This window comes from Phyllostomus discolor, chromosome 3, assembly GCF_004126475.2.
Source record: "Phyllostomus discolor isolate MPI-MPIP mPhyDis1 chromosome 3, mPhyDis1.pri.v3, whole genome shotgun sequence".
Taxonomy (NCBI): Eukaryota; Metazoa; Chordata; class Mammalia; order Chiroptera; family Phyllostomidae; genus Phyllostomus; species Phyllostomus discolor.
Window position 1 is genome coordinate 115,253,588 of NC_040905.2, and position 27,990 is coordinate 115,281,577.

Sequence of the window (27,990 nt, forward strand, 5' to 3'; positions counted from 1 at the left end):
CAGAACAAAGGGGGAAGATCCACAGGGACAGAGGAGGGGCCCCGTCGGCCTCAGTTGTACTGGGAACCTCTCCTTCCCAGCTTACCTGGGCACAGAGGTCCTCTGTGGTCCTGCAGCAGCTGTCCCCAGCACCCGAGGCACAGGGTGGTGGGCAGTGCTGGACACAGAGAGAGACTTCCAGAGCCTCCTCCAGGGCGGACTAGGTGACCCCTGTCTGGGAGGCCTGGCAGTTCCTTCTGGTTGTGTCACCCAATCAGGTCCCTCTTGGTCACTGCAGGAAGATGCATGGGCCAGAATTTTGTTGCAGTAAGAATGGTGGACACTGGGTCTCTCCATGGGTTGGCCAAGGCGTTGTCAGTCCTGCATCATGCCCCAGCCCCTCCCTCGGCCCTGCTGTGCTCCATCCACCTGCCACAAACATGCCTTTCCCCAATTTGTACCCTGCATGAAACACCCCGTCGAATTGCCAGCTTCTGAAGAGTTCAGCCTGCAGAGAGGACAGTTTGCCATGTCGCTCAGCAGGTGGCAGTGAGAGTGTCTGCAGGTCCCCTGCCAGTGAGGTGGCTGCAGTGCAGTCAAAGGGTGGTGTGCTCCACGTGGCATCCCAGGTTTCAGTGCAGTCAGGGGCTGCTCTGTGGCTCTAGTGATGTAGCACCTGGTGTCTCCGCCTCCCCTGTCCTGCCTGCCTGAGCCCCCCACTCCAGAGCTTCTTCCAGCAAATCCGCATCCACCTGACATCCTCTCCATGTTCATTTCCACTGGCCTGGTTGTTCTGAGGTGAGGTCCTTGAAGGTGGAGCCTGCTTGTTGCCCAGTGACAGCCTGTAGGCCAGTCTGGGAGGAAGCAGGGAGAGCCAGCACAGCATGAGCTCTTCATTGTCATTTCACTGTCTCATGGACCTGGGCTGAGCCTGAGAAACCAGAAGCCCCCCTTCCTGCCCACAGCCCAGCCAAGGGGCTGACCCCACCTGCCCCTTCCCCTGCCGCGGATAAAGGGCCTCAGAGAGCCCCCAGAGGAATGAGAGGAGGGTCCCATCAGGGTGCGGGTGCCCCTGCTCAGACCAGGGCTTCTCCATCTCACACGGGGGTCCTGGCCCCAAGGGGTCCCACCCAGGCCCCTGCCCACCCCCACAGATGCTGTGGCTGCTATTCCTGACCCTCCCAGGCCTGGGGGGGCTCTGTGCATCTGTTCCCTGGTGAGTCCTGACTCTCGACCCCCATTTTCTGCCTCAGGCTGCCCAGAACCCTCAGCACAAGGTGCTCAGGCTGGGACTGGTGGCCCACTCCTGGGAGGGACTGAGTGTGAGAGTCCCTGCTGTGGTTTATGATGGTGCCCCTTTTTGCTTCCCAGACCCCAACTCTAGGAGGGAGCAGGGTGGAATGTGAGGGCACACAGTGCCTCTGCTGGACTGTGGTCTTGGCAGTTCAGCCTCCGACAGTTCAAGGAGCTTGAGCTGTGGCTGCACACATGAGGGGGCTCCCTCACCCAGCAGCAGTGGGTGCTGACCACCGCCCATTGTGCCCAGTGGTGAGTCACACAGGCTGATGCCCCCTGGGACAGCGGTGGGCGTGGGGAGCATGCAAAGCGGTGATTGGAGAGGGGTTTGGGCAGGCCCCTGGGTGTCAGGGAAAGCCACTGTTAGTGGATGGCCCAGTTGTTGCTGCTGTGCCCAGACTAGGCTGTCCCCTCCCCTCCTCTGAGAAGCTCCTGGACCCTCTCCCTCAGGGAGGTCTTCGAGGCTTATGCAGTCAGGGTCTGAGTTGGGCAGCTGAGATTCAGTGACCAAAACAAACTGACAAATGTGACTCAGATCATCTGCCACCCCAAGTTCAACTGCACGCAGCCCGTCTGAGGAGGTGGGCACAGACATTGCCCTCCTGAAACTGGGGGCCCCGGTGACACTCTCCAAGCACATCAGCCAGGTCACCCTCCCACCTGCCTCCCTAAAAGTCCCTGAGAAGGAGATGTGCTGGGTGACCGGCTGGGGTTCCACCAGCCTCGGAGGTAAGGCTCAGGGAGGCCTGGTGGGGTGTGTGCAGATGCAGGGTGGTCTGCTGGACGTGTGGGAGCGGCTTTGCTGAAAACGCTTTATTGCCTGCGGTTTTGGGGAATCCTCCACCTTTTGGTTGTGGCAGAGTACACAGAACGAAAACTGACCATGTTAAGCACTGTTAGGCGCACAGCTCAGTGAGGTGAGCACACTCCCACTGCTGGGCAGCCATCACCACCGCCTCCTCCAGGACGTCCTCGCCCCCAGACAGAAGCTTTGTCCCCCTGCAGTGATGCCTCCCGCCCCCTGGGCCCCGGTAACCACGACCCTGCTCTCTGCTTCTGTGGACTCACCTGCTCTGCACATTTCATGTAAATGGGAATCACACAACGTGTGTGTGTGTGTGCATGTGTGTGTCTGGCTTCTTTCACTTAGCAGGAGGTTTTTTCCAAGATTGGGCTGCCTTAAGCACATGTCAGGACTGCATTCCTTTTTACGGCCAAATAATATCCCATTGTGTGGATGGATAATTTTCTTGTTGAATCCTGAGCTGACAGACTCTTTCCACCTTTGGATGTTGTGAATCGTGCTTGTTGTACAGATGTACAGATGTACAGGACAATGATTAGATAATCATATATTAAGACTTTATAAACTGTTCTCCCCCCCACCCTGATATCTGCAGTGCCCCCCAGGCACCGCACACAGTGTCCACAGCACCACGGGCTGTGCCCCCTGTGCTGGGCTGCGTCCCCTTGACTGTCTGTAACGGCCGATCTGTCCTTCTGCATCACTCCCCCTTTTCACGCAGCCGCCCATCCCACTCTGGCCATCCTGTCTGTTTTCTGTGTCTATGGCCTGTTTCTGTTTTATTTGTTTATTTTGTTCTTTGGATTCTGCATATGGGTGAGATCATGTGGTATCTGTCTTTCTCTGACTGACTTATTTCACTGAGCATAACGGTAAGATTTCATCCTTTTCATGGCCATGTGGAGTGTTCCACTGTGTGTATGTGTCCCCCCTTGTCTGTGCTCGTCTGCAGAGTACCGAGTGTACTGGGTGCTTCAGTTGCTTCCAATCTTGGCGATTGTAAGTAACGCTGCAAAGAACTTGGGGGTGTGCACGTTCTTTCCAGTTAGTGTTGGGGTTTCTTCCCATATGTACCCAGAAGTGGGGTCACTGGGTCATAGGGAAGATCCATTCTGAGTTTTGGAGGAAATTCCATGCTGTTTCCCACAGTGGCTGCACCAGTCTGCACTCCCACCAACAGTGCACCAGGGTTCCCTTTTCTCCACAGTCTCACCAGCCCTTGTTTGTTGATTTATTGATGATGGCCATTCTGACTGGTGTGAGGTGGTACCTCATTGTGGTTTTAATTTGAGTTTCTCTGATGATTAGTGATGTTGCACATCATTTTATACGTCTGTTGGCCATCTGTCTTTCCCCTTCTTAAAAAAATTAAATTTATTGGGGTGGCATTGGTTAGTGAGACTGTAGGGGTTTGAAGTGTAGAATTCTATGATACATCACATGCATGTGCTACTGAACAGCAAGTGGGGTCCCACTGCCCACTGCCTCCCTCCAGGCACAATCCCAGAGGCAAAGCTTCAGTGATGAAGGGAAGGAGTCTTTATTCCAAAGCTTCACAGTTTTCGAATAGGAGCTTTCCATGAGTACTATTCACCTGAGCCTGTCAATTAAGACTAAACTCGTTAACACCTGAGTTCCCCTATCATTCCCCTGTTGGTTTGACTTTTCAGAGCATCATGGTTGGAGTACATGCTGCTATGATGTTCACTTCCTTAAATTCGTGGGGGCTATTTTTGTGTTCCAACATGTGGTCTTACCTTGAGAATGTTCCATGTGCACTGCAGAAGGATGTATAATCTGCTGTTCTGGGGTGAAAGGCCCTGTAGATGTCAGTTATGTCCATTAGGTCTAATGTGCTATTTAAGGCTGATATATCTCGTGTGTGTGTGTGTGTGTGTGTGTGTGTGTGTGTGTGTGTGATTATACCATTACAGTTGTCCCATTTTCTTCTCCCCTTTATTGCCCTTCACCCTGTACCCCCTACTAGCATTCCCACCCCCGTATCTCATGTCCCTGGGTCGTACACGTAAGGTCTTTGGCTTCTCCATTTCCTGTACTATTCCTAACCGTCCCCTGTCTATTTTCTACCTACCATTTATGCTTCTTATTCCCTGTACATTTTTCCCCTCTCCCTCCACCCCCTCCCCACCGAAAACCCTCCATGTGATCTCCATTTCTGTGATTCTGTTCCTGTTCTGTTTGTTTACTTAGTTTGTTTTTGTTTAGGTTGTGTTTTAGGTTCAGTTGTTGGTAGTCGTGAGTTTGTTGGCATTTTACTGTTCATTGTTTTGAGCTGCTTTTTTTAGATAAGTCCCTTTAACATTTCATATAATAAGGGCTTGGTATAGATGAATTCCTTTAATTGACCTTATCTGAGAACCACTTTATCTACCCTTGCGTTCTAAATGAAAGCTTTGCTGGATAGAGTAATCTTGAATATGGGTCCTTGCCTTTCATCACTTTGAATACTTTTTTCCAGACCTTTGTTGCCTGCAAGGTTCCTTTTGGAAAATCACCTTATAGTCTTATGGGAACTCCTTTGTAGGTAACTGTCTCCTTTTGTCTTGCTGCTTTTAAGATTCTCTCCTTATCTTTAATCTTGGGTAATGTAATTATGATGTGCGTTGATGTGTGCTTCCTTGGGTCCAACTTCTTTGGGACTCTCTGAGCTTCCTGGAAATCTATTTCCTTTGCCAGTTTGGGGAAGTTCTTAATTTTTTTTTCAAATAAGTTTTCAGTTTCTTGCTCTTTCTCTTCTCCTTCTGGCACCCCAGTGATTCAAATGTTGGAACATTTAAAGATGTCCCTGAGGTTCCTAAGCCTCTCTTCATTGTGTTGAATTCTTGTTTCTTTATTCTGTTCTGGCTGAATATTTCTTTCTTTCGTCTGCTCCAAATTATTGATTTGAATCCTGATTTCCTTCCCTTTGTTATTGGTTCCCTGCATATTTTTCTTTATTTCACTTTGCATAGCCTTCACATCTTCCTCTATTTTTTGACCATCCTCAAGTATTTCTGTCAGTATCCTGATAATCAGTGTTTTGAACTGCGCATCTGATACGTTGGCCATCTCCTCATTGCTTAGTTTCTTTTCTGGAGTTTTGATCTGTCCTTTACTTTGGGCCATATTTCTTTGTCTCAGCGCACCTGTTACATTGTAAGGGGTGGAGTGTTAGGTATTCACCAGGGAGAGCAAAGTGTGTTGCTGTGTTGTGGTGCTATATGTGGGGAGGGGTCTGAGAGGGAACAATGCTGCTTTCTCGGCTTTCCACCCACTTTCAGTCAGTTCCTGTGTTACCCACAAGCAAATTGGGCCCTTCTGGTGCTGATTCCAGGGTGAGTGGGTTTGTGTACATTCTAGGACCCTGTGGACCTGTCCAACGAACTGTCCTGTGAGGCTGGGAGTTTCTCTCAGTGCTGCAACCTCCACAGATTTTTACAGTCAGAAGTTTTGAGGCTTTATTTACCAGCGCTGGAAGCTGGGGATGTGAGGTCTGTCTCTCTCCTCCATTATTCCTTCTGGTTTATCTGTATGCGAATGTGGGGCTGTGGCAGGAAAAGAAAACCCCATGAACAAAAGTTTCTATGCTCTGTAGATGAGCAGTGCTCTCTGTAACACTTGCAAATGTCACAATGCCTTTGTTTTTGTATGACGGGGAGCTGACTAGGAGCCGTCACCAAGGTAACAGTTATCTCAAGGCCAAAATACTGACCTTTGGTTCTGCTTCTGTATGCTTGCTTTAGCAAATGACTCATCCCCTCCTCCTTTCTGCCTTGTAACAAGTATTTAAAGCAGGCTCCAGCCCAGCCTTTTGGGGCTCAGAATTTGGGATTCCCCTCTGAGCCCCCTGGGTAATAAAGTCTGTGCTTTGTCATCTCTCCGCGAGTGAGTGATCTTCCGCAACAGGGCTACCTGGTCTGCCAGCCACTGCCTCTCCCGCCTTGTCCTCCACCTGCCACCTTTCTGTGAGCATTCTCTTCCCCCTGGCTGCCCCTCTCTGCCCCTCCTACCAGTCTAGATGAATGTTTCTTCTTTAACCCCTTGGTTGTCAGAGTTCTTCGCAGTTTGATTTTCTGGCAGTTCTGGTGATTTTTTGTTTTTAAATTTGTTGTTGTCCTTCTTTTGGTTGTGTGAGGAGGCAAAGTGTATGTACCTATGCCTTCATCTTGGCTGGAAGTCTCAGTATTTTTTCTTTTTTATTGAATTTATTGGGGTGACATAGTAAAATTATATAGGTTTCACATGTACAATTTTATAATGCATCATCTGTATATTGCATTGTGTGTTCACCACCCAATCAAGTCTCTGTTCATCACCATTTGTCCCCAGTTTACCCTCTTCTACCTCCCCCCACCCACCTTTCCCTCTGGTGATCACCATACTGGTGTCTGTGTCTATGAGTTTTGTTTGTTTGTTTTTGCTTAATCACTTCACCTTTTTTATCCATCCCCACAACCTCCCTCCCCTCTGATAGCTTTCAGTCTGTTTATAACTATGAGTCTGTTTCTGTTTTGTCTGTTTATTTTGCTCAGTAGATTCTACATATGATTGAAATTATATGGTGCTTGTCTTTCTCTGGCTGGCTTATTTCACTTAGCATAATGCTCTCCATGTCTATCCATGGCATTGCAAAGGGTAAAATTTCCTTCTTTTTATGGCTGAGCAATATTCCATCGTGTAAATGTACTACAGCTTTTTTTAATCTACTCATTCACTTGATGGACACTTGGGCTGCTTCCAAATATTATCTATTGTAAATAATGCTGCAAGGAACTTAGGGGTGCATATATTGTTTTGAATTAGTATTTCAGGTTTGTTTGGATATATTCCCAGAAGTGGAATCACTGGGTTATAAGGCAGTTGCATTTCTAATTTTCTGAGGTAACTCCAAATTGCTTTCCACAGTGGTTGCACTAATCTGCATTCTCACCAACAGTGCACGAGGATTCCCTTTTCTCCACATCTTGGTTAATTTATTCATGATAGGCGTTCTGACAGGTATGAAGTGATATCTCATCATAGTTTTAACTTGTAGCTCTCTGACAATTACTGACATTGAACATCTTTGCATGTTTATTGGCCATCTATATGTCCTCTTCAGAGAAGTGCCTATTTAGATCCTTTGCTCAGTTTTTAAATTGGATTTGTTTTTTGGTCATATAAGTTCTTTATAAATGTTGGATATTACCCTCTTATCAGATGCATCACTGGTGAATATGTTCTTCCATTCACTGGGTTGTCTCTTCATTTTGTTAATGGTTTCCTTTGCTGTGCAAAACTTTCTTAGTTTTATGTCCCCTCTTTGTTTATTTTTCTTTTGTTTCCCTTACCTGAGATGATGTATCAGAAAAAATATTGATGAGAAATGTCCAAGATCTTACTGCCCATGCTCCCTTCTAGGATATTTATGGTTTTGAGTCTAACATTTAAGTCTTTAATCCATTTTGAGTTTACTCTTGTGTACAGATAAGAAGGTTGCCTAGTTTCATTTTTTTTTTTGCTCTAATCTGTTCGATTTTGCCTTATTGTATGTTTTTGCCTCTTTTGTCTAATATTAATTGACTATAAAGGCATAAATTTATTTCTGGGTTCTCTATTGTGTCCATTGATCTATGCATCTGTTTTTATGCCAGCACCATGCTGTTTTGATTACTATGACCTGGTAGGATAGTTTGATATCAGAGATGTGAGTCTTCCAACTTTGTTCTTCTTTCTCAAGATTGCTGTGGCTATTCAAAGCCTATTGTGGTTCCAACAGGCTATTTATTTATTCCAAAATAAATAAATGTTTGGAATATTTGTTCTAGTTCATGAAATATGCTGTTGGCATCTTGATAGGAATTGTGTTGAACCAACCTATAGATAGCTGTGGGTAGTATGGGCATTTTAATGATGTTAATTCTTCCTACCCATGAACACATATATGCTTCCTCTTATCTGTATATTCTTCAGTGTGCTAAATTTTCCGAGTATAGATCTTTTCTAAAAATACTTTATTTATTTATTTATTTATTTATTTATTTATTGAGACTGGGGAAGGAAAGGAGACAGAGAGGGAGAGAAGCACAATGGGTGGTTGCCTCTTGTGCGCCCCCAACTGGGGAATTGGCCTGCAACTCAGACATGTGTCCTGACTGGGAATTGAACCTGTGCCCTTTGGTTTTCAGGCCAGCTCTCAACCACTGAGCCACATCAGCCAGGGCAAGTCTTTTAAATTCTTGGTCAAATTTACTCCTTTGTATTTTATTTTTTAAAGTGATTGTGAATGGAATTGGTTTTTAGTCTCCCTTTCTGATAGTTCATTATTACTGTATTAAATGCCACTGGTGTCTGGATATTTACTTTGTATCTGGCTCTTTTACTGAATTTATTTATCATTTCTAGTAGTTTTTTTGTGAAACCTTTGGAGTTCTGTACATACAATGTTATGTCATCTGCAAATAATGACAGTTTTACTTCTTCCATTCTAATCTGGATGCCTTTTTCTTTCTCCTTGTCTGATTGCTGTGGCTAGAATTTCTAGTACTATATTGAATAAGACTGGTGGAAGGTTCAGGGAAGCAATAGAATTAAAAAAACAAACACTGGTGAAAGGGATATTCCTGTCTCGGTCCCGATCTTGAGGGAAAAGCTTGTATATTTGGCCCATTGAATATGACGTTGGTTGTGGGTTTGTCATATATGGCCTTTATTATGCTGAGGTATGTTCCCTCTCTTACCACTTTAGTGAGAGGGTTTTTTTTTTAATTATAAATTGGTATTGGATTTTATCAAGTGCTTTTTTGTATCTATTGATATGATCATATGATTTTTATCCTTCATTCTGTTTCTGTGGTCTGTCACATTTATTGATTTGCAGATATTGCAGCAATGTCGCACCCTAGAATAAATCCCACTGTGTATGATCTTTTTAATGTATTGCTGGATCTGATTTGCTAATATTTTGTTGAGGACTTTAGAATCTATGTTCATCAGGGATATTGGCTTATACTTTCCTTACTTTGTAATGTTTTTATCTGGTTTTGGCATTAGGATAATGCTGGCCTCATAAAATGAGTAAGTCTTTCCTCCTTTGAATTTTTGAAATAGTTTGAGAAAGATAGATGTTAGTTCTTTTTTGAATGTTTTGTAAAATTCACCTGTGAAGACATCCTTTCCTGGACTTCTGTTTGGTGGGAGTTTTCTGATTACTTCCTCAATTTCATTGGTTGTGATCTGCCTATTCGAACTGTCTGATTCTTCTCTATTCCATTTTGGATAGATGGTATGTTTCTAGGAATTGATCCACTCCCAGATTGTCCCTTTTGTTATATTTCTTACAATCTTTTGTGCTTGTTTGGTGTCAGTTGTTACTTCCCCTCTTTCATTTCTGGTTTTATTTATTTGAGTCCTCTCTCTTGTTTTTTTGATGAGTCAGGTTAAAGGTTTGTTAATCTTGTTTATCTTTTCAAAGAACTGCCTGTTGGCTTCATTGGTCTTTTGTATTTTTTAAAGACTCTATTTCACTTATTTCTGTCCTAATGTGTATTATTTCCTTTCTGCTACTGGCTTTGGGCTTCATTTGTTGTTCCTTTTCAAATTCCTTTAAGTGTAAAGTTAGGTTATTCCCTTGAGACTTTTCTTGTTTCTTGAGATAGGCCTGTAATACTATGAGCTTCCCTTTTAGGACTGCTCTCACTGTGTCTCACAGATTTGGGGTTGTTATGTTTTCATTTTCAGTTTTTCAAGGTATCTTTTATTTTTCTCTCTCGATCTCATTGTAACTCATTTGTTGTTCAGTAACATGTTATTTAGCCTCCATGTCTTTGTGTGTTTTTCAATTTTTCTCTTGTGATTGATTTGTAGTTTCATACCATAATGGTCAGAGAAGAAGCTTGATATGATTTCACTCTTCTTAAATTTGTTGAGACTTGTTTTGTATCCTACCATTTGCATTCCTATCCTAGGAAATGTGCATATGCACTTGAAAACAATGTATATTCTTCTGCTTTGGGGTGAAATGCTCTGAAACTATTCTTAAAATTCATCTAATCTAGGACTTCTGGTCAAGATTGAGGCATAGGTAGACACGCTTTGCCTCCTTATGCAACCACAGAGAGATTTACAGCTATATCTCAAAACAATCAATAGCCTGAACTGTCAGAAAATCAAACTGTATGGAAGTCCAACAATCAAGAATTTAAAGAAGCCACATTTATCCAGATTGGTAGGAGGGGCAGAGTTGTGGAGATGGGCAGAGAGGCAAGGAGACATGGTGTGGCGTGGAGAGGTGGAGGCAGCAGTGACAGCATACTGGGTGGTCCCACACTCACTTTATCATTTGTGGTGGATAAAAATCAGAGAGATACCTTGGGAGCAAGTGATCCTGGCCACAGGTCAGACCACATGGCCCAGGGTTCCAGTGACAGGAAGATAAATCCCCATAACTTCTGGCTGTAAAAAGCAGAGGGGGTTGGTGATAGAAACTGCCAGATTTTCAGGATAATTTGTTTAAATGGCCTGCATGGACTTAGAACATAGGCAAACCCACCCACTCTGGTGTTCACCACCAGGGCAACAGCTGGAATTGCACCAGTTGCATGTGGAAAGTGAGTGAAGTGACTGGAAATAGGGCGCATGCCTAGCAAACCTACAGAAATCAGAGAGTGGCATTTTCCCTCCCCAAGCCCTTCCCTGACACAGAGCCACAAAGTGGTGAAGCTGGTTGCCCCGCCCTGCTGATTACCCAAGGTTCCACCTACGTAGTACCAGAAACAAACATAGGGAGGCTGCCCAAATGAGGAGATGCAGAAATATGGCCCAAATGAAAGAACAGGACAGAATCCCAGAAAAAGAGCTAAATGTAATGGAGATAAACAATCTATCAGATATCAGAGTTTGAAACATTGGTTATTAGGGTGTTCAAGGAACTCACTGGGCATTTCAACAATATGAAAAAGACGGGGGCAGAAATAAAGTTCACACTAAATGAAATAAATAAAAATTTACAGGGAATCAACAGTGGAGTGGATGAAGCCAAGAATCAAATCAATGATTTGAAACATAAGGAAGAAAAAAAGTTCAATCAGAGCAGCAAAAAGAAAAAGAATCCAAGTAAATGAGGACAGGATAAGGAGCCTCTGGGACAACTTCAAATGTACCAACATTCTAATCATAGGGATGCCAGAAGGAGAAGAAAAAGAGCAAGAAAGTGAAAACTTATTTGAAAAAATAATGAAAGGCCTTGGCTAGTGTAGTTCAGTGGATTGAGCATGGGCCTGTGAATCAAAGGGTCTCCAGTTCAGTTCCCAGTCAGGGGACATGCCTGAGTTGTGGTCCAGGTCCCCCATGGGGTGGTGCATGAGAGGCAACCACACATTGACATTGCTCTCCCTCTGTTTCTCCTTCACTTCCCCATCTCTAAAAATAAATAAATAAAGTCTTAAAAAAAAGAAAGTTAAAAAAAGAATGGAAGAAAACTTCTCTAATTTGGTGAGGGAAATAGACATACAAGTTCAGGAAGCACAGAGAGTCCCAAACAAGATGGACACAAACAGGAGCACACCAAGACACATTATAATTAGAATGCCCAAGTTTAAAAATAAGGGAGAAATTTAAAAGCAGAAAGAGAAAAGCAGAGAGTTACCTAGAAAGGAGTTCTCATAAGACTATCAGTTGATTTCTCAAAAGAAACTTTGCAGGCTAGAAGGGATTGGCAAGTATTCCAGGGATGAAAAGTAAGGACCTACAGCTTAGATTACTGTATCCAACAAAACTATAATTTAGGATTAAAGGGCAGATAGAGTGCTTCCCAGAGTTAAGTTAAAGGAGTTCACCATCCGAAGCCCTTACTACATGAAATGTTAAAGGGACTTATTTAAGAAAAAGAAGATCAAAACTATGAACATTAAAAGGGCAACAAATTCACAACTATCCACAAGTGAATCTAAAAATAACAAACTAGGCAAACAACCAGAATAGGAATAGAATCATTGATAGGGAGCTCATTTGGAGGGTTATCAGATGGGAGGAGGGTGGAGAATGGGGGAAAGGGTACAGGGAATAAGAAACATAATTGCTAGGTATAAAATAGACAAAGGGATGTCAAGAATAGTATAGGAAATGGAGAAGCCAAAGGACTTATATAAATGACCCATGGACATGAACTAAGAGCGGGGATTGCTGGAGGGAACAGGGGTACCCTGAGTAAGTCAGGGTAGAGTAGGTCAAAGGGGGGAAACTGGGACAACTGTAATAGCATAATCAATAAATATATTTTTAAAAATTCATCTAGTGTGAAGTTTAAGTCCACCATTCTTGTTGATTTTCTCTCTGAGAGATTTATCCATTGATGTCAATGAGGCATTAAAATCCCCTGCTATTACTGTATTACTGCTAATCTCTCTCCTCCTGCCCATCAACATTTGCTTTAAGTCTATAGGTGCTCCTATTTTGGGTGCCTAAAGGTTTTCAAGGGTTATATCCTTTTGTTAGATTGCTTCTTTTACCATTATGAGTGTTCTTTTTTTCTTACTATAACCTTTGTTTTAAAGTCTATTTTGTCAGATATAGGATGTTGCTATCCTGGCATTGTCTTTCCTTTCCACTTGCATGAGATACCTCCCTCTATCCATTTACTTTTAGTCTGTATGTATCTTTTGTTCTTGGATGGGTGTCTTCTAGACAGCATATACATGGGTCCTGTTTTCTTATTCATTCAGCTGCCCTATGTCTTTTGACTGGAGCTCCTAAGCAATTTATTCTTATTTTTTAAAACATGTTTTGCAGTATGTTTATTGATTTTAGAGAGAGAAGAGGAAGAGAGTAAGAACCATCAATGTGAGAGAGAAACATTGATTGGTTGCTTCCCATACATGCCCCAACTGGGGACTGAATTTGCAGCCTAGTTATGTGCCATGACTGGGAATTGAACCTCCAACATTTTGATGTATGGAACGATGCTCCAACGAACTGAACCATATCAGCAAGAACTCTTAAATTTTTTAGATATATATTTTTATTGATTTTATGGACAAAGATTGAGAGAGGAGAGAGAGAGAGACATTGATGTGAGAGAGGAACATTGATTGGTTGCCTTCCATATATGGCCCTACCAGTGATGAACCTACAACCTAGGTGTGTGCTGTGACCAGGAATCAAACCCCCAACCTTTTGGTGTACAGCATGATACTCCATTCAACTGGACCACACAGGGAAGGGAAAACCTTTTTCATTTATAACTATTGATAGGTATATATTTATTCCCATTTTATTCTTTTAACTATGTTCCTCTGTTTTTCTTCTTCTCTCCTTCCACTCCCCCTCTTCCTCTTCCTTCTTCTTCCTCTTTCTCTTATTCAAACAGGTCCTTTAACATTTCTATAATGCTGGTTTGGTGGTAACAAACTCCTTTAGCTATTTCTGGTCTGGGAAGCTCTGTACTTTCCTTCGGTTTTAAAGGAAAGCTTTTATGGGTAAAGTACTCTTTGTTATAGGTCCTTGCTTTTCATCACTTTGAATATACCATTGCAGTCCCTTCTGGCCTGAAATGTTTCCATTGAGAAATCATCTGACAGTCCTATGGGAGCTCCCTTGTAGGCAGCTAACTGTCTTTCTTGTGCAACTTTTAAGATTCTCTCTTTGTTTTTTAACCTTTGTCATTTTAATCCTGATGTGTCTGGGTGTGGGCCTCTTTGGGCTCATCTTGTTTAGGATGCTCTGAGCTTCCTGGACTTGTGTTTCTTTCCCTTCACCAGGTTAGGGAAGTTCTGAGTCATTATTTTAAAAATAGATCCTTGACCCTTCCTCTCCTTCTGTTACCCCTATGATGCAGAAATTGTTACACTTCATATTGTCACAAGGGCTCCTTAAACTATCCTCACTTTTTTTATTCTTATTTTCTTCTTGCCTCTGTGATTGGTGTTTCCTTAACTTGTCTTTTGAATTTCTGCTTCTGTCCTTTGTTATATCCAGCCTATTGTTTGTTCCTTCCAGTTCATTCTTCATTTCAGATATTGTATACTTCATTTCTGCCTGGTCCTTTTCAATGATATCTATGTCGTTTTTCACATGGTTGAGCATCCTTATAATCATTACTGTGAATCTGATAAATTGTTTGTCTCCAATTTATCTAGCTCTTTCTGGAGATTTCTCCTGTTATTTCATTTGGGCATGCTTCTTTCCATTTTGACTGCCTCTTTGTATTTGCCCCCATATATTAGATAGATCCTCTATGAGTCCCAGTCTTTGTGGTTGGGCCTTCTGTTGTGCATGTCCTGTGGAGTCCAATGGTGCTGTCTCCTTAATCCCCTGAGCTGGGTGCTCCAGAAATGTCCATTGGGTGTGTTCTGTGGGTCCTCCTATTGTAGTTGAGTCTTGATTCTATTGGCCCATTTGTGCCTGGGATCAACCCTCAGGCTGGCTGACCATGAGGCTCAACCTTGACCATGGTGTGCAAGCTGCCATACAGGTGCTGACCACATAAATGCAGAATTCACCTCAGCAGGGTTTGGTGCCTGCTGAGATCTCCCTTTTCATATGCTGCTTGTGAAGCTTATTGGATCCTGCTCAGATGTTGTCTGATGCTTGCTACTGGGTGTGGGTGGTCCTTGGGTTCTTGGGAGGGACTCTGTTTCAGATCAATGTCAGACAGTCTGGGACTGGTCCTCTGTTACCTGTTTGGAACTACCAGTGATCCACAGTTTGTGGCTGCCTTTGCTGGGCCTGGGTTTGCACAGGGGAGACCAAGCTGCACACCAAGACCAGCTTTCACCAACACCAAGCCTGGGAGTAGATAGGAAAAATCCCAATACCCTGCAATTTGCCTCTGCCTGCCTCCACCAGCTGTCTGCCTGTTAGGGTAAGTCACTGAAAGAGCCTATAGTTGTACCCGAATTGCATGAGGTAGGTTCACATGAGTTATTAGGTAGAGATGAGTGGTTGCCTTGTGAAGGGAAGATGCTGGCCAGCTTTGGGGAAGGTGGGGGGTGGCCCCCACCCCAGAGCCACATTACTCAATCTGCCCCAGATTTTGCCTCAACCTCAGCAGGATAGAGCCACTAGGAACTGGGCAGCTGGGACTCCAGAGCCCAGAGAGTGGGTCTGCCAGAGGCCTGGAGGTTCTAGCAGATCTCTGGTGAGGGGAAGGTGCCCTTCAGGTTCACAGGAAAGTGGAGGGAATGGCCCCACCCTGAAGTCACTCAGCTCAGTCACTGACACCCCCTGCTCAGACCTGTACCCCTTCCAAGGCAGCTGACTCCTCAGCAGAGTGTAAGCTCCACAGGGTAGGGTGTGAGGGAGTCCAGAGAGTGGGATGTTGCTTTCTCCGAGGCTGGTGCCACATGAAGGGGAGTGCTCCTCCCAAGAGAGATGGTGTCAGCAGTACAGGAGAATGACTGCACAGGGATCCCCGCAGTTGTCCCTTCAGCTCTAGTCCTCCCCACCTTCTGTCCACAGAAAGCCTAGGCGAGGGGCTGCAAATGAAATTAGGTGGGTTGGCCCCTTAAGAAGGTGCCTATGTCTCTAGTGGACTCGTGTCTCCCCCTGATGGACAGAAACCCTGCTGCTTTCAGTCAGATGCTCTGTGGGTGCCACTTTCTGGCTCTGGTGCTCTAGGCTGGGGAGCGTGGCTTGGCATTTAGGCCCCACTCTTCTCAAAAGAGACCTCTGCAGCTGAGATATTCCTGTGGAACCTCAGTTGCCTCCCACGGGCGTGGGACCAGCCCTTTTCACATCTCTGCCCTTTCTACCAGTCTCTTCAGCTAGTCTTCAGTTGGTTATTCAGTTGACCTTCTGTACTTTAGTTGTAATTCCAGTTTGGTCCTGGGAGGTGGTGAGTGTAGCTTCCACCCACTCTGTCACCACCTGGGATTTTCTTCAAATCTTGAGTTTTTGGTTTTTCACCTCAAGGTCCTTTTTTCTTCTCTCTGCATAGCTTCTAGATTTCTATTTTTGATATCACTAAATCTTTCCTCCATATTATCAGCTCTATATTCTGAGCTTTCTAGTTCATTCTTCATCTTTTTTATTGTGTTCTCCATCTCCAGAATTTCTATTTGCTTCTTTTTTAGTGTTTCAGTCCCTTCAGTAAAATACTCCTTTTGTTCATTGATTTTATTTCTGAATTCATTAAACTGCCTACCTGTGTTTTCTTATAACTTGAGGGTTTTTTTTAGTACTGCAATATTGATTTTTTTAATCATTTAAATCATATATTTCCATGTCTAAGTTTATTCTCTGGAAATTTTTCATTCCCTTTCTGAGCTGCCTCAAAACCTTGGTTATTCATGGCATTTGAGGGATTCCTTCTCTGCCTGGGCATCTATATGTGAGTGACACATCTCTGTCAGGTTGATAAGAAGAAGGCTTTCTATTGTTTTCTAGTAGGTGACACTGAAGCACAAGTTTTTTGGTTCACTTGCACCACTCTGACTTCTCAGATCTCTGCAGGGTGGTGGAAAATGTCCTGTGTTCCCTGGGAGGGGGGGCATCTCCTCTGCATTAAGGTCACCTTGATCTCTGGGGACTAACCCTCTGGGGGAATGTGGTGGGTGATGGGGTTCCACATCCATGAAATCCCAGTGCTGTCCCTTGCAGCCCTATGCTGCTGGCAGTGCCTCTGCAATGGGTGGGGGTGGGGTGAGGTAGGGGAAGCTGGCTGCTGCCTTTGTTGCTTTTCTCTTCCATTAAGAGTGACTGGCAGATTTCAGTGGCTTCCCTTCTGCATCTCACCCAACCTTGGGAGTAGTTGAAGAGTGCACCTGTCACTCAGGAAAAAAAATGTTTCTGCAGAATCAGTTTTAGATTTGCAGGTAATGTGCTCTGCAACCTGACACTGCTATAGCTCCTGCTGTAGGTCTGGGAGAATGAGGGATGGTGAGCTCTGGCGGGAGTGAAGGGAAGCAGCCAGGCTCCCTGGCTTTGTTTCTCTGTCTGGAAGGCCGATTGCCAGACAACCATAGCTGCAACTCTATGCTTCATCCCTGCCCAGGTCACTGGGCTCAGCCCCAGCACATACTGACCCACTCCTGCAGGAAAGCTTACTGCATCTCCCTGCTCCTCCTGGCAAAGGGAGTGCCAGTCACAACTCCAATTTCCCCTCTCTGGGCTGAGCCTGCAGTGGGCTTTGGCTGCAGTGAGCCTGCAGTGAGTGTTTCGCTGGCATCATCTCAACTCTTCTCCCTTTCCACCTCCCTGGGTTGCTCCCACTTGCCCACATGGAGATCAATATGTGGCTCTCATAGACATGTTTGTGTATTGATCAGGGAATCTTTTGTTGAATTATAGCTATTCAAACTGTTGAAACCTGAAAGGGAGAGACCAAGGGGACTTCTCACACTGTCATTCCTCTGACGTCACCCTGTATGTCCTCTGGAGAATTGTCTATTCAGGTCCTCTGCTCACTTTTTAATTGGATTGTTTTACTTGGTGTTGAGTTGTATGTGTCCTTTGTAAGTTTTGCATATCAACCCCTTACTGTATGTATCACTGGCAAATATTTTTTTCCATTCAGTGGGTTGTCTTTTTCTTTTTGTTGATGGTTTCCTTTGCTGTGCAAAAACTTTTTAGTCTGATATAGTCCAATTTATTTATTTTTCTTCTGTTTCCCTTGCCCTAGGAGATATGAGAAGAAATACTGCTAAGAGAAATGTCAGAAATTTTACTGCCTATGTTTTCTTCTAGGAGTTTTATGGTTTCAAGTCTTACATTTAATTCTTTAATTCAGTTTGAGTTTATTCTCAGATATGGTGTAAGAAGATGGTCTAGGTTTATATTTTGCATGTATCTGTCCAATTTTCCCAAAGCCATTTATTGAACAGACTGTGTTTACCCCATTGTATGTTCTTGTCTCCTTTGTCATATATTAATTGTCCATATAAGTGTGGATTTATTTCCGGTCCTTGGATGTATGTGTCTGTTTTTGCGCCAGTACCATGCTGCTTTGATTTCTATAGCCTTATAATATAGTTTGATATCAGGTAGTCATTTAGCTCCTTAGTTAGTGTTATGTCTAGGCATTTAATTTTTTGATGCAATTGTCAATGGGAATATTTTCTTAATTTCTCTATCTGAGAGTTCATTCCTGGTGTATAAAATGCAACTGATTTCTGAATTTTTTTTGTAGTTTGCTATTTTACTAAATTTATTTATCGTTTCTAGTTTTTGTGTGTGTGTGGAATATTTAGAGTTCTCTATATGCAATATCATGTCACCTGCAAATATGACAGTTTCACTTCTTCCTTTCCAGTTTGGATCATTTTTATTTCTTCATGCTGATTGCTGTGGCTAGGACTTCCAGTGTTGTGTTGAATAAAACCGGTGAAAGGGACATCCCTGTCTTGGTTCCGACCTTAAGTAGTTTTACTTAAAGTTTACTACACTTGTAGTTTTTGCCCACTGAATATGATGTTGGCTGTGGGTTTGTCATATATGGCCTTAATTGTGTTGATGTATATTGCCTCTATTTCCACTTTGCTAAGAGATTTTATCATAAATGGGTGCTAGATTGTGTCAAATGCTTTTCCTGCATCTATTGATATGATCAAATAATCCTTACCTTTTATTTTGTTTGTGTGGTGTATGAAATTAAGTGATTTGAGGATATTTATGCCATCCTGGCATCCCAGGAATAAATCTCACTTGATTGTGTATTGCTGAATACATAAACGAACGCATTTTAAATGTATTGCTGAATTTGGTTTGGTTATATTTGTTGAGGATTTTAGCATCTGTGTTCATCAGGGATATTGGCTTATAATTTTCTTTCTTATTGTGTCTTTATCTGATTTTGGAATCGGGATCATGCTGGCCCATTAAAGTGAACTTGGTAATGTTCCCTTCCTTGAATTTTTTGGAATAACTTGAGGATAGGTATTAGTTCTTTGAATGTTTGGTTAAAATTCACCTGTGAAACCAGTCACATGATCTCGGATTTTGTTGGGAGGGTTTTGATTACTGCTTTGATTTTGTTGGTTATAATTGGTCTGTTCAGATTTTCTGCTTCTTCTTGACTTAGTTTTGGAAGACTGTTTCTCAGAATTTTTCCATTTCTTCCATATTGTCTAATTTTTTGGCATATAATTGTTCATAATATTTGCTTATATCCTGTGTATTTCTGTGCTGTCAGTTGTTACTTCTCCTCTATCATTTCTGGTTTTATTTATTTGGTCTCTCTCTCTCTCTCAATTCTTGTTAAAGGTTTATCAATCTTATTAATCTTTTCAAAGAACCAATCCTTGGTTTTATCAATCTTTGAAGAATTTATTTATTGATTTATTTATTTTAGAGAGAGGGGAAGGGAGGGAGAAAGGATGGGAGACACTGATCTGTTGCCTCTCACATGCAACCCAGCCAGAAATCTGCCTACAACCCAGGCATGCACCCTGGATGGGAATTGAACCAGTGACCTTTCATTTTGCAGGAAGATGCCCAACCAACTGAGCCACACCAGTCAGGGTGGTTTTATTGATCTTTTCTAATTATTTTTTAGAGTCTATTTTGTTTATTTCTACTCTGATCTTTATCATTTCCTTTCTTCTACTCACTTTGGACTTTGTTGTTCTTTTTAAAAATTTTTAAAATGTAAATTTACATTGTTTATTTGAGATTTTTCTTTTTTCTTCTGGTAAGCTATGAATTTCCCTCTTAGGACTGCTATTACTGTGTCCCATAGATTTTGAGTTGCTGTGTTTTCATTTTCATTTGTTTCAAGGTATCTTTTGGTTTTTCCTTTTTTAAAATATTTATTTTATTCTTTAAGATTTTATTCATTTATTCTTAGAGAAGGGGAGGGAGGGAGAAATAGAGAGAAACAAACATCATTGTGGTTACCTCTCACACTGCCCACACTGAGGACCTGGCCTGTAACTCAGGCATGTGGCCTGACTGGGAATCGAACTGGCTCTTTGATAGCAGGCCAGCACTCAATCCACTGAGCCACACCAGTCAGAGCCAATTTTTTCCCTTGCTCTCCTTGTTCGTCCATTCATTGTTTAGTATCATGTTAGTTAGGCTCCATGTTCTTGTGTTTTTCAGGGTTTTTTCTTGTGATTAATTTCTAGTTTTGTGCCATTATGGTCAGAGAAAATGCTTGATATTATAGCAATCTTCTTAAATTTATTGAGACTTTTTTTGTGGTCTAATGTGTTTGCCCTGGAAAATGTCTCATGTGTACTTGAAAACAATGTATATTCTGCTGCTTTTGGGTGAAACACTCTGGAAATATCAGAACGATCTTGTCTAGGGTTTCATTTAAAGCCTCTGTTGTTACTTTATAGCTCAAAAATCTATCCATTAATGTAAATGGGGTGTTAAAGTCCTCTACTTTACTGTGTATTACTGTTGCTCTGTCCTTTTATGTCCATCATATTTGGTTTATATATTTAGATGCTCCTATGTTGGATGCCTAAAGATTTACAAAGGCTATATCCTTTTGTTGGATTGGTCCCTTTATAATTATGCAGTGTTTTTCTTTTTAAAAATGTATTTTATTGATTATGCTATTACAGTTGTCCCACTTTCCCTGCTTTATTCCCCTCCATCCTGCACCCCATTCCCACCCACACTCCTCCTCCCCTTTAGTTCATGTCCATAGGTTGGACATATAAGGTCTTTGGCTTCTACATTTCCTATACTATTCTTAACCTCCTCCTGTCTATTTTGTACCTACAATTTATGCTACTTATTCCCTGTACCTTTTCCCCCATTCCCCCACCCCCACTGATAACCTCCATGTGATTTCATTTCTGTGATTCTGTCCCTGTTCTAGTTGTTTGCTTCGTTGTTTTTTTTAGGTTTGGTTGCTGATAGTTGTGAGTTTGTTGTCATTTTACTGTTCGTAGTTTTGATCTTCTTCTTCTTAGATAAGTCTCTTGACCATTTCCTGTAATAAAGTCCTGGTGATGATGAATTCCTTTAACTTGATCTTATCTGGGACACACTATACCTGCCATTCCATTCTAAATGATAACTTTTCTAAATAGAGGAATCTTGGATGTAGGTCCTTGCATTTCAGGACTTTGAATACTTCTCTCCAGCCCCTTCTAGCTTGCAAGTTTTCTTTTGAGAAATCAGCTGATAGCCTTATTGAAGGAGTTCCCACTCCTTTGTAGGTAACTCTATCCTTTTCTCTTGCTGCTGTTAATATTCTCTCCTTATCTTTAATCTTGGCTAATGTAATTATGGTGTGACTTGGTGTGTGCTTTCTTGGGTCCAACTTCTTGAACTTCCTGAACTTCCTAGAAGTCTATTTCCTTTGCCAGATTGGGAAAGTTCTCCTTCATTATTTTTTTAAATAAGTTTTCCATTTCTTGCTGTTCCTCTTCTCCTTCTGGCACCCCTATGACTTCGATGTAGGGATGTTTAAAGTTGTCCTGGATGTTCCTAAGCCTCTTCTCATTATTTTGAATTCTTGTTTCTTCATTGTGTTCTGGTTCAATGTTTATTTCTTCCTTCTGCTCCAAACCATTGATTTGAGTCCCGGTTTTCTTCCTGTCATTGTTGGTTCCAGTACACTTTCCTTCATTTCCTGTTTCATAGTCTTCACTTTTGTCCTCTGTTTTGCAGTCATACTCAATCATTTCTCTGAGCATCCTGCTTATCAGTGTTTTGAACTGTGCATCTGATAGGCTGGCTATCTCCCCATTGCTTAGTTGTATTTTTTCTGGAGCTTTGATCTGTTCTTTCATTTGGCTCAATTTGTTTTGTCTCAGTGAACCTGTTATGTAGTAAGGGGTGGAGCCTTAGGTATTGGTGAGGGTGGGGTAACCCACATTGCTGCTTTGTGGTGCTGTCTGTGGGGGAGGGGCCCAAGAGGGAACAGTGCAGCTTTCTCAGCTCTTGGCCAGATTTCAGTGAGTTCCTCTGCTACCCACAATCAAACTGGGCTCTTCTGGTGCTTATTCCTGTTGGTTTCTGTGCAATCTTGGACCCTCTGGGTCTATGGACTCTTCTGTGAGGCTGGCAGTTTCTCCTGCTGCTGCAACCCCCACAGGATTTTTCAACCAGAGGTTTTGAGGCTTTATTTCCCTGCACTGGAACCCTGGGTTGCGTGGTCTGTCTTGCTCCCTGGTTGTTCCTCCCTGTTTATCCTCATGCAAATGTGGGACCACTCACTCCACTAGGTACTGCCTCACTCAGTTCGCCTGCAGCCACCTTGCCTGGAGTCCTCATCTCCTGTCTGCCCATCTCTGCCCCGCCTAACTGTGGGAGAGGGAGACTCTGCAGGCAGCTTTGCTACTTATTCCCTGTACCTTGGTGGGGGGGTTCTGTCTGCAGAGCCCCTCCTTCTGCCATGGATGAGAATAGGTCTACCAAGACATGATCTGCTTGGGGAGACAAGGTGGCCAATCTCTCAAAGGATACAAGCCAGGAGTCTTTTCCTCAATGGGCTTTTACTGGGATTAATTTGCATAGGAATATAGGTAAAGCTCATCAATCATTGTCAGGCAGTAAGGATCAAATAATAGGTAACATACAAAGAACTATGAGGGCTTATTCTGAGTCAGGGTGAGATAGCTAAAGGGCTATAAAACTTTGGGAAACAAACTCATTTCCTGCTCGGACCCTTTTCAGAAGATTGAGGGCATTCTTAGCAAAGCAGGTTTCACAGGATTTTATGTATTCTTTCTTAGGCCTGATTGCCGTGGGGAACCCATCCTTGCCAGCACAGGGTGGCACCACCCGCTGTCATTGTTTCAGGCTTAAGTCAGGCAGGGGAAATAAGGCAGCCAAGAGATTAGGAGACTTCTTGCAGACAGAATGAGGACTCAGGCTGCCAAAGCTAAGGGGTGAAGGTTCATCACCCCTTTTTCTATAGCCCCCCAAGTCCTTCCCTGAGGACCCCTTTGTGACTGTGCCTGTCTTAGGTCATCCATCCTTTGAGGAATCTTCCCCGTAATTGGCTAACCGGTGAGGCTCAGGGCTAAGCAGGGTGAAGTAAAGGGGGCAGACGCAGTGCCCCTGACAGGGAGATAGGCTTTGTCTCCTTAGTGGCTTAGGGTCCCAAGGTTTCTCCATCCAGTCTTAGCCATGGGGGGTTACAGCTTCTGAAACCAGGCAGGGTGGTTTCCAACACCTACCAGTCTGGATGCATGTTTATTCTTTAACTTCTTGGTTCTTGGACTTCCATACAGTTCAACTTTTTGGCAGTTCTGGTTGTTTTTGGCTTTTAAATTTGTTGTTATCCTTTTGTTTGTGAGTGGAGATACAGTGTACCTACCCACATCTGCATCTTGGCCCAAAGTCTGCAATGTTTTTCTTTTTCTATTTGTTTCAAAGCCTGTTTTGTCTGATATAAGTATGGTCACCTCAGCCGTTTTTTGTTTTTTTTTGGTTTTTTTTTTTTTTTTTGGTGGAGGGGTTTCAATGTGCATGCATTATCTTTTTCAATATCTTTACTTTCAGTCTCTGTGTGTCTTCAGATCTGCAGTGAGTCTCTTGTAAACAGCATAATTATGGGTGTTGCTTTCTTTTCCATTCAACTACCCTATATCTATTTTATTGGAGGGTTTAATACATTCATATTTAAAATGATTATTAATAGGTACATATTTATTGCCTTTGTATTAAACAATTTTATGTTCCTAAGTTTTTCTTAAACAAGTCCCTTTAACATTTTTTTTTGTAATACTGATTTGGTGGTGATGAACTCCTCTTAACTTTTTCTTTTCTGGGAAGCTCTTTATTTCTCCATTAATTTTAAATGACAGCCTTGCTGGGTACAGTAGCCTTGGTTGTAAATTCTTGATTTTCATCACTTCAAATATTTCATGCTAATCCCTTCTGGCTGAAATGCTTCTGTTGAGAAATCAGTCTTCTGGGAGCTCCCTTGTGGGCAACTGTCTTCCTCTTGCAGCTTGTAAGAGTCTCTCTTTGTCTTTAGTCTTTGTCATTTTAATTATGATGTGTGTTGGTGTGGGCCTCTTTGGGTTCATCTTGGCTGGGGCTCTCTGTGCTTCCTGGACTTGTGTGTCTTTTTACTTTACCAAGTTAGAGAAGTTATTGATCATTATTTCTTCAGATAGGTTCTTGACCCCTTGCTCTCTGTCTTCTCCTTCTCTTACCCTTATGATGCAGATAGTGTTATGCTCGATGTCATTCCACAAGTCCCTTAAACTATCCTAACTTTTAAAATTCTTTTTTCTTTTTGATGCTCTGATTAGGTGTTTTCTGCTACCTTGTCTTCCATATTGCAGATTCTATTACGTGCTTCATCTGATCTGCTGTTAATTCCTTCTGGTCTATTCATTTCAGACATTTTCATTTTTGTGTGTGTGGTTTTTGTGTTTTTTCTTCTCCTGCTTATTATCTCTTCATTGAAGTTCTCACTGAGTTCACCTGCTCTTCCTCTAGTTCCCTTAATATCTTAATAACCATTGTTTTGAACTCTGTATCTGGTAGATTGTTTGCCTCCATTATGTAGTTATTTTTCTGGGGACTTCTCCTTTTCTTTCATTTGTGGAATGTTCCCTTGTCTCTTCATTTTTGCTGCCTCTTTGCATTTGTTTCTGTGTGTTAGGTGGATCTGCTATGTCTTCCAGTCTCTGTATGGTGGCTTTGTTTAGTACCTGTCCCATGGGGCTCAGTGGTGCCGTCTCCCTGGTCACCTAAGCTAGGAGCTCCAGGAATGTTCCTTATGTGAGCACTACTTTTGTAATTGAATCTTGATTGCTATTGACCTGTCTGTAGGTCGGGTTGATCCTCCGGCTGACTGACTATGAGGACTGACCCCAACCACAGTATATGAGCTGCTGTGTGTAGGCTGACCCCACAAAGAAGAATTTGCCCCAGCAGGGTCTGGAGCCTATTGAGATCTACCTCTGGGTGTGCTGCTTGTGGTGCTAATCAGGTTGTACTCTGGTATGGTCTGTAGCCAGCCACTGGATGTGTTCATTCTGGGACCTCTAGAGAGGATCTCTGGTGCAGGCAAATATGAGACACCACCTGTGACCAGCCCTGGGCTGCTGGTGAGATGCTACAAAGTGATCTACAGTAAGTGGCTTCCTCTGTACTGGACCTGGGTACATGTGAGAGGGGTCGGGCTACCTACCAAGGCTGGTTTCCACCAGTACTGAGCCTGGGTCAGGACACAGAAGGTCCAAGGCACCCCAAAATCTGCCTCCTCCTGTCAGCTGCCTTTTAGGCTTTGCCCCTGAAAGAGCCCCTGGCAGTATGCAAGTTGCATGAGGTGGTTTCTCAGTGAGTCTACAGGTTTGGTTGAGTGGTGCTGATACCATCAGGTTGATACAGATTCAAACTTGGCACCAGTGCTGGATCTGACGCCACTCGATGAAGTTCTCAAGGTACGCCAAGGCCAGCCCCTCTCGCCTGAGGCCTGAGAAACTTTGCAGTGGGGCAGGGACTCAAGGGGTGATCAGGGTGAGGCGAGTAGAGTTCATCAGGCTAAAACAGATGACAGTTTGGCCATTTAGAGGGATAGCTTGTCAGGGCACACGGGGAAAAATGGCTGTCACCCAGAAGACTCACAACTCAATCTCTCCCTGTGTGTCTCCAACAGCCCTCAAGTCTGCTCAGACTTCCTCAAGAGCCTTCCAAGAAAGGCTGTAGGGGGCCCAGGCTGCTTGTAGCCAGTAGACTCCTCTGAATGGCATGAGCTTGGCAGGGCAAGACCACAGGGAATCAAGAGCGTGGGGCCAATGCATATCCCCATGCCGATGCCTTGGGGGAAGTACTAGTTGGGCACTCGGGGGGGAAAACAGCCCTTCACCTAAAAGCACTCCACTCAGTCTCTCCCTGTACATCTCTGACAGACCCTAAGTCTGCCCTGACCATCTTGAGAGCCTTCTAAGAAAGACTTCAGTGTGCCTTGGATGGCGGCAGCTAGCTGAATCTTCAGCAGGGCGTGAGCTTGGGAGTTGGGGGGGTGGGGCAAGTGCATTCCCTCAGGATGATGCTCTATGGAGGGGGGTGCTCAAACCAGGAAAGGTGGCACCTGTGGGAGGTGTGAGGGAGAGACTCAGCACAGGGATAATGGAAGCTGTCCCTCCAGCCCTCTCCCCAAAACCAATGTCTCCCTGTGTGACTCCAGTGCACTCTGAGCTGCTGTACCTCTGCTGGAGACCAGGTTGAGTGCCCGCAAATGAGATTTTGTGCACTGGCCCTTTAAAAGGGCTTCTGAGTTTCTAGCAGTCTCCCATCTCACCCTGGCAGGTGAAATCCCCACTGACTTTCACAGCCTGTTGTTATGTGAGCTCCTCTTTCAGGCACTGGTGTTCTGGGCTGGGAAGCTCAGCATGGGGTAGAGACCCCTTGCTTTTCATTGGTGAGCTCTGCAGCTGAGATATCCCTCCAAAATCTCTACCAGCACACAGAAAAGGGCCAGCCCTTTTTGCATCTCTGCCCTACCTACCCGTCCCCATGTGGCTTCTTCTCTATGTCCCTAATTGTAAGACTTCTGTTCAGCTAGTGTTCAGTTGGTTATTCAGGCTGATTGTTCCATAGTTTGGTTGTAATTCTGATTTGGTCCTGGGAGGACGTGAGTGTAACTTCCTCCTACTCTGCTGCTATCTTGGATCCCTGCTTTCGGTTCTTCGGGATATACACAGGGGTGTCTGACCTGTGGCCCGAGGGGCACATGCATCCCAGGATGGCTATGAATGCAGCCCAACACAAAATCATAAATTTACTTAAAACATTATGAGTTTTTTTTTTCTGATTACGTTTCACAATGTATTTAACATGTGGCCCAAGACAACTCCTCTTCTTCCAGTGTGGCCCAAAGATGCCAAAAGGTTGGACTCCTCTGATAGGAGTAAAATGCCTGGGTCATATGCTAATTCTACATTTGAGTTTTAGAGGTGGGGTTCCCTGTTGAGCCTGAATGTGTACAGGGCTGGGGTTTCATGGACAGACTCATTAACACTGGGGATGCAGGTGTTTATTCTCAGCCAGGATAACAGGCCCTGCCATGCCTCTCTCTCCCTGGGTCCTCCCCATGCCAACATGGGGGTGTTTGCACCTTGATTGTCTCCTGAAGATGAGAAACCTGGGAGCGAGAGTCAGGGGCCTGCTATGATCTCACAGTGCACAGGAGCCTAAATCAGAATGAAAACCTGAACTCATCAGCTCAGAAGTGTTTCCTTCCTGTTGTAATCTATTTCTTTGTCATGAGCCCTTGAGCTATTCCTTTTCGAGGAAAAACATCCTGGATAACTCTCCTTGGAGCCTGTCCTCGGGCATGTGGAGACCAGCCTCTGGCTGATGAAGTTGGGCATCCTGGAACTGAATGGGCTTAGAGGATGCAGGGAAGCTGAGTCTCAGGGTCAGGTGTAGCTGATTCTAGACCCAAGGGTCGGGGCCCACAGAGCAGCTCCCCATGCCTTCCACTGATAGCTAGGGGTGGCCCAGCAGCAGTGGAAGGAGTACTTGAGTTGCTGGGAGAAAGCAGGAGCCTGGACCAGCCCTGGTTCTCAGCCACCCCTCCCCACAGCACTGCTGCCCCCACCCTACCAGCTTCAGGAGGTGGTGGTCCCCATTGTGGGGAACAAGGTCTGTGACCAGTGCTACCAGAACTCATCAAACAACATTGGCCAGATTATGAAGGACATCATGCTGTGTGCTGGGAGTGAGGGCCAGGACTCCTACCAGGTGAGACCCCCGGCTGCCTTCATCCTCTGTCCTCTGTCCTCTCCTAGCCTGTGCAGTCAGGACTCAGAAGCTCCATTGCACAAGTGGAAGTGTTCTCTGAGTCCTGACTCTCCCCACAGGGTTTCTCTGGGGGGGATCCCAGATGTGCAGCTGGAAATGCACCTGGATCCAGGTAGGGATTGTGAGCTGGGGACATGTCTGTGGTCATCACAACTTCCTGGGGTGTATGCCCGAGTGATGAGCTACATTTCCTGGATTTGGCAATATGTCCCTCTGTCCCCTGGACCCTAGATGAGGCCAGGGGTTACCCCTGCTTCCTTTCCAAT

The 27,990-nt window shown here is 44.0% G+C and overlaps 1 pseudogene; it reads left to right on the forward strand.

The window, feature by feature from the left end:
* The first annotated feature begins 1,645 nt into the window (after window positions 1-1,645).
* Window positions 1,646-27,955, forward strand: LOC114508359 (annotated as a pseudogene).
* The last annotated feature ends 35 nt before the right edge of the window (window positions 27,956-27,990 follow it).